This window comes from Octopus bimaculoides, chromosome 17 (assembly GCF_001194135.2).
Source record: "Octopus bimaculoides isolate UCB-OBI-ISO-001 chromosome 17, ASM119413v2, whole genome shotgun sequence".
Classification (NCBI taxonomy): Eukaryota; Metazoa; Mollusca; class Cephalopoda; order Octopoda; family Octopodidae; genus Octopus; species Octopus bimaculoides.
The window spans coordinates 14,931,068-14,937,806 of record NC_068997.1 but is presented as its reverse complement, the minus strand read 5'-3'; the positions used below and the strand labels follow the sequence as shown (position 1 = coordinate 14,937,806).

The 6,739-nt window shown below is 33.4% G+C and overlaps 1 long non-coding RNA gene across 1 annotated transcript in view; it reads right to left on the bottom strand.

Moving 5' to 3' along the window:
• The window catches only part of LOC128249684 (uncharacterized), a 10,657-nt gene that overhangs the window by 2,387 nt on the left and 1,531 nt on the right, over positions 1-6,739 (bottom strand). The gene's annotated exons all lie outside the window — the stretch shown is intronic.

The window sequence follows — 6,739 nt, the reverse complement described above, 5'->3', positions numbered from 1 at the left end:
TATATATATATATATATATATATATATATATATATATATATATATATACACACACACACACACATATACATAAATATATGTATGTATATATATATATACATATAAGCGTCTTTTATATTTTGAGCCTATGCTCTTTAACAGAAAGGAATATGAGGAAATAAACACAGAGAGAATAAAAAAAAATCTTGTGGATTTAGCAACGTCCCTCACAACTGATGTTGGTGGTTTGTTTGAATCTCCATAACTTTGTGGTTTGGCATAAGAATCTAACAGAAAAAGCATCAGGCTTTAAAAAATACAAAGTACCTAAACCGATCTGTTTGACTAAACCCGTGAATGTGACGCACCAGCATGGCTGCTATCTAATGACTGAAACAAGTAAAGTATAACAAGGAAAAATGTCTCGTTGATCCCTAAATGGAACATTTCTTAGGGAAGATTCTGACACTAATATGATGTATTAATTTTGGTCTCGTTTGGCTGGTATAATTCTCATTGCATTGTGAGCATGTGATACAGTAAATGAGATTAGTTTTGTTTTGCAATTCATATTTGTCTCATGCTTCAATTCCTTTCTATTTATGAATTATTGTTTTTGGTTGTTTCCTATTCAATTATTTCACACATCACCCAACAAAGTTTGTTACAGTTTGTTATTTGCATAATGTTTTCTTCTGATGTGAATTTCACCGTTTGTTAAGAGTCTTTTTAAGAATTTGGTGGTTGTCTTTGTTGATAATTTCTGACTCTAATTATTTTAGTGAAACTTGATGATTGGTTTAGAATTGCAGTGTATTCTTTGCCCAAATGTAAGACGTTACCTTTTCTCGGATTATGGGCAACTACAAAGGATACAGAGATTCAGGAAACTGCTGATCCAATACCTGATCCAAAAATAACGACTGTATCACTACAAAGCCTCATGAAAAATGAAATAAAGCTTTTGGAACATGGACTTTAAGAAACCATTTTTTAAAGCAGGGGTGCACACACACACACACACAAGCATGCATGTACATGTACACACACAGATGCACATATATCACTTGCAAAAGCTTTTTGCAAACATTTTGATCTAAAGCCATGTTGAATTGAATATTGTAATATTTGGAAAGAGTGATAATTGACAAGGCCTATACATATGTTCACCAGTTGTTGCTTGTCTATATTTCACTTTTTTAAAACTTTTCAGAATTATTTGATGCTCGTTTATATTTCCTAACATATTTATTGCTACACTAAACTATAGCTTTTTCAATGGTACATAAACAGACATTGACTGATTTGGCAAGAGAAAAAGAATTGAAATATAGACAAGTAGAAAATGTTGAATGTGTTAAGAGACTTTGTTAATTATGACTCTTCCCAAATATAGAAGTAAATATATACATAAGCACATGCATTGTTATAATGTTATAGTACTATAATGACAACTTACTGTTTGTTCTAAATTATAACACACACACACACATATAAATATGAATATATACATATATATATAAATATATACACACATATATATGCATATATATATACACATATATATACATATACATATATATATAATATACAATGACAAATCACTACCTATAAAGGTTAAAGGAATGAAGATTAGTGGGTGCGATTAATCTACATTTTAATAAAGGTCCATTTCATAGATGTAAAACCTTTGGCTCTGGTAGCTATTCTCCATAACAAATCCATTTGAGACTACTAGAATTAAGCATCCTGCTCAAAATACAGCAGTTACAGCATATTCTTTTCACCTGGTTTTATACTTTATTCATTTGCCATCTCGTTTGTGTGTGTATGTGACTCACAAACTGTCGTATGTTTGTATGTGCTTACATGGGCATGCATACCTTTGTGTATATGTGTGTCTTCAGTAGCTCATTGCACTCATTCTCACTGTGTATCATGGGAAACGGGCATGAAAGAGACCGACACATACTGCCACTAATCTACAAATTAATAAAGTGGCTGCAATTCCACAATTGTTCTCTTAAACAATATCATTGGCACGGATGAAAATGAAACCAGCGTAATATGTAGAGAAACTGGCTAGAAAATGAAATAAGGAACGAGGAGGTAGATGATATATCAGTTTGGAATGAAGATCTAATTAGTGCATCAGGGCTTAGAAAGGGATCAAGCATAGACAATATTAATTAACTGGGTTTATTCTCAGTTAAGAGGTAGAATAAAGCCATGTCCAGATAGAGGAATTCTCATTACATTGCCATTATATTTTTGTGAGGAAAGGCGGCATCTGCTCGCTTTGTTATGAGATAACTGCCATATGTGAGAATGATATATTTCAGGCACATTCTAATAATGGTGATTGTTGTAATTTGTGAGTGTACGCTGATACACATAGTATTTTAAATGCATACATGCAAATAGCTTTCTGTTTAGTTATATGTGAGAGCTTATCTTATAAACTATAGTGATATGAATAAATATGAAGTATTTTATAGATTAGGGCATTTATTTACATTTGACTATAGTGGTCTGGTTTCCCAAATTGCTAATAAGTACGTAGACAGAGTTCATAAAGTACTGCTGCATTTTCATAAAATACTGCTCCAATTTGTTGACAAATCTAACTCATATTCTGTGGTAGTTCCAGAATGGCATCAGCTGAAGTCTTTTCCTTCTGTTCTGTGAGTTGAAACTTGAATGATGCCTTACTCATCTTCATCATCGTTTAACGTCCACTTTCCATGCTGGCATGGGTTGCACAGTTTGACTTGGAGCTGACCAGCTGAGCATTGTCCAGACTCTGTTGTGGCTTGGTTTCTATGGCTGGATGCCCTTCCTGATGCCAACCACATCACATAAATGTGTCATGGATGCATTTATGCAGAACTCCCATGGGTGCTTTTTAAGTGATACTAGCACCTAAAAGAATAAATTTGTGAAAGACAGCGATTTCAGACCAATACTTTTGCTTTTCCTGGGTGAAATTGAATACTTCTGTAAACACTCTTATAATGATATCACCAATACAGGTGAGAAGTTGCTCTGTTAAGCTCTGCTTTGCATTATACAGGTATGTCCTCTTATATTTAAATCTCCTGATGTTGGCTTCTTCTGATGGTAAAATAGCTACCTGTAATATGACTTCATTTAATTGATTATTCCTCTCAAAAATATGCTGAAGCTTTTACTTAATCTAAAACTCTTGATTCTGAAATCTGCCCCTTTGGATTTTAACTCCCATGACTTCAAATCACATCTAGTAATTCTACATGGGTCTTTCTTTGATTTGCAGTTAAGCCTTTTCTTTCCTTTTTTTTTTTTTTTGATAAACAAAGTCTTTTTTACTGAAATATAAAAAAAGAAAGCACTACAAGAGAAAAAGAGAAAATATTGGTACAATTTGGTTTAAATTATTTTGTTGTAGCTATAAAGTTTGTGGAAGGTTTATATTGCAATTTCATCTAACTGTTATTATTGTCTTCTCTCTGGTTCCAGTCTGATGGAACAAAGTATTATGTCTTGTGTATTTCGTCTAATGAGAAATGTTGATAATCTCTTAAACAATCAATTTTGCAATCTATTCACAAGTGTCTTCAAAGTATGAGGTGTTTAGATAGCAAACAAGCAAAACACTTATCCTCGTTCCTAAATAGCCATTAGTTTGGAAGCTACTACACAAACGGTCCGTGTGGAACACTTTGTCACTTGATTCTAATTCCATTGACCGTTCTAATGAGAATGTAGTAATTACATTCATTATTAACAAAGATAATGGAGAAAGGTTATTGCAGTATATACACTCGTTTTTATTCTTCATCACTCTGAGATTCCAAGTATGCTTTACAAAATGACTGACACATTTTCTTCCCCCACCACATCTTTCACTATGCCTATCTATGTCTTTTTCTTTACATCTTTTTCCCTCTCTTTCCCTCTCGTTTTCCCTTTCTTTCTACCATCATTTTATTCTTTTATTTCTCACGTTTGTTTTTGTTTTCTTTTTGTATCTTTTTCATTCTACTTTGCCAAGGTTATATCCTTCTTACATACGTTTATATTGTTACAATGAAAGTAAACTTTTACTCTTCTGCCTTCACTTTTGGTTTTCAATTAGTTGAACTACAAACATTTTAGAATAATAAGTATATTCCCACCAATATAAGACTGCAAAACAGTTTTAATTCTTATTCATTGCTATTTCCTTTCATTTAGCAGCTTGTGCTCTAGGGAAAGACATGACTGTTGCAAATCTCATATTGCTTTCCTTCTGAAGTTCAATAGAACAACTCACCCATTGATTTTAACTCTTGATTATCAAATATCAAGCAATTGTCTCAAGCACATTAGCAGATGGGATTATTCTTGCTAAATTCAATATGTATAATAATGATTCCAACAGGAAAATCTTAAAACTAATACACAATATACACGTTTCTTATCATAAATTCAATTTTTATTGTAAAATCTGTAGATTTTGAGAAACCTGTGTAAAATACAGCATTTGTTAAACTTTACAAAGTACTAAAGCAATTTTGTTTTTCTTTTCGATGAGCCAACTTCTATATCTCATAAACTTTTAATATCTTGTCTCAGAGTCATATGTTGCATTCTCCAGAGGCAACAAATTCTTTCTATACAGCCTTTTTTTCATGCCTAAAGGGAGATAGTTTTAATATATTTTTCATTAAAGATTTCTTCATTATCAATTTTTCGCCATTTCATCAAATATCTATATATATCTGTGTATGTATCTATATGATCTATCCATGTATATATGGATAGATTTTATAGATACATATGTATATTATCGCATAGTCAATCTACGTATATATCTATCTATCTACTGATCTCGCTATCTATCTATTTATTGATTTATTTTTCATGCAGTGAAGGAATTTATGAGTTAGTAAATCTGATAAAATATTGCTTGAATCTAGTCAGTTCAAAAGAACAAAGGCTGTTTTAAGAATCTTAAACATTTTGGCCTTACAGAGAATTCAAAATATGTTGCATATGTATGCACATATCTTTGTCAGTATATATATATATGTATGTGTGTATATATTTTTCAATTAATGCTTTTATATCTGTTTTTTCTTCTTTTGAGTTTGAGAAGAATGGCTCTTAGAATTTGGTTATATGTAATGAATTGTTCCTGAAGAAGTATTTTACAGCTGGATGCTCAATTTCTCAACCATGACATGAGGGGGAGGTGTCTATTTTTCAATTAGGTTGCTTGGAATAAGTAAAATGTCTTTCCTAAGGGTGCTATATAATTTATGTGGTAGAACTTGAACATAGAAGTTTCGATCAATCGTGCAGCCTTTAAAATAATCTATAACACACAATTATGTATATGTACATACAATTATGTATCTGCGAGTAAATGTGCTCGTAAGTGCTTACCAAGCAGTATTGTTAATCAGCTAGTAGCATAAATCAATTTTCTGGAACCATCCACCACAATGTTTATAGTCATATCTTTTTCATCATTATGCTGTCCATACCCGAGAAAGCCATTGGGGTACCACTGAATACAGTTAGACCAAAATTCAATTGTCTTTTCTGTTTTCAGCAATATTTGAGTTGTGAAAATTTGTGTTGTTTATTGTTCGATGTTTCAATGTTTTTCTCTGCTAGAAGTCTGCAAGTAAGCAGAACCATTAGCACACTAGACAAAATGCTTATTGGTATTTTGTCCATCTTTACATTCTGAGATCAACTTTGCCTTTCATCTTTTCAGAGTCAATAAAATAAGTACCAGTTGTATACTGGGGTCGATGTAATCAACTTACCCTTTCCCCCCAAAACGCTGGCCTTGTGTGAAGGTTTGAAACCAACATTATGGAGTGATCCTTCTGCTGATGTGGTAAAGCACTTATGGCAGTGTCACACAAAAGTACCCATGCAGTACCACATGAAAGTGCCTGTGCAGTTCCACATAAAAGTGCCTGCGTAGTGCCACATGAAAGTGCCTGTATGGTGTAACATAAAAGTGCCTGTGTGGTGTCACATGAAAGTGCAGAGGTCGACTTTGCCTTTCATCCTTACAGGGTTGATAAATTAAATACCAGTTGTGCACTGGGGTCGATCTAATCGACTGGCCCCCTCCCTCAAAATTTCATGCTTTGTGCCTATAGTAGAAAAGATTAGGTTAGCTTTACAGTTATGGCAAAGATTTGATTATCAAAAAGTCTTGGACCCTTTGTGCCTGTGATTCTGAATTGGAGTCCATATTATCCTTGAAGGCCCATATGATGCTTGAAGGTTCATTTAAAATTTGGTTGTTAAAATTTATGCACAAAAAATTGGTTATACTTCTACAATGCACAAAATATTTTAAACAATTTTTTAAAACAACTCCTAGTAAAAATTTGGCTGTGTGGTAAGTAGCTTACTTACCAACCACATGGTTCTGGGTTCATTCCCACTGTGTGGCACCTTGGGCAAGTGTCTTCTACTATAGCCTTGGGCCGACCAAAGCCTTTTGAGTGGATTTGGTAGGCGGAAACTGAAGGAAGTTCGTCATATATATGTATATGTTTGTGTGTCTGTTTGTCCCCCAACATCGCTTGGCAACCGATGGTGGTGTGTTTACGTCCCCATAACTTAGCAGTTCGGCAAAAGAGACCGATAGAATAAGTACTAGGCTTACAAAGAATAAGTTCTGGGGGTCCACTTGCTCGACTAAAGGCGGTGATCCAGCATGGCTGAAACAAGGAAAAGAGTCATAAGAATATAAGAGGATTTTTGTAAG